This window comes from Penaeus monodon, chromosome 20 (genome assembly GCF_015228065.2).
Source record: "Penaeus monodon isolate SGIC_2016 chromosome 20, NSTDA_Pmon_1, whole genome shotgun sequence".
In the NCBI taxonomy this organism is placed as follows: Eukaryota; Metazoa; Arthropoda; class Malacostraca; order Decapoda; family Penaeidae; genus Penaeus; species Penaeus monodon.
The window spans coordinates 46,264,420-46,264,690 of NC_051405.1; positions in this window are offsets into that span (position 1 = coordinate 46,264,420).

Consider the following 271-nt stretch of genomic DNA (forward strand, 5'->3'; position numbering starts at 1 on the left):
TCTTTAGCTTGATGTGACCAGACTTTGTTTACGGATGCGTTCAGTGTTTCAGTGTCGTTTCTAAGCATCCCAATTGACAGCGGAATACTGAAATATGTACAGGAAATTTATCTAGAACATTTTACGAATAATCTAACGAAAAAATAACCGATGAAAAATAGAATTCACACAGGGGATGTATTATGCTCGCTGGTTCATATCTGCTGTAACGTATGTAATTAGGTCAAGTGTGAGTTATGTCGTGCCGGTAATGAAGGATCGTCATTCATTA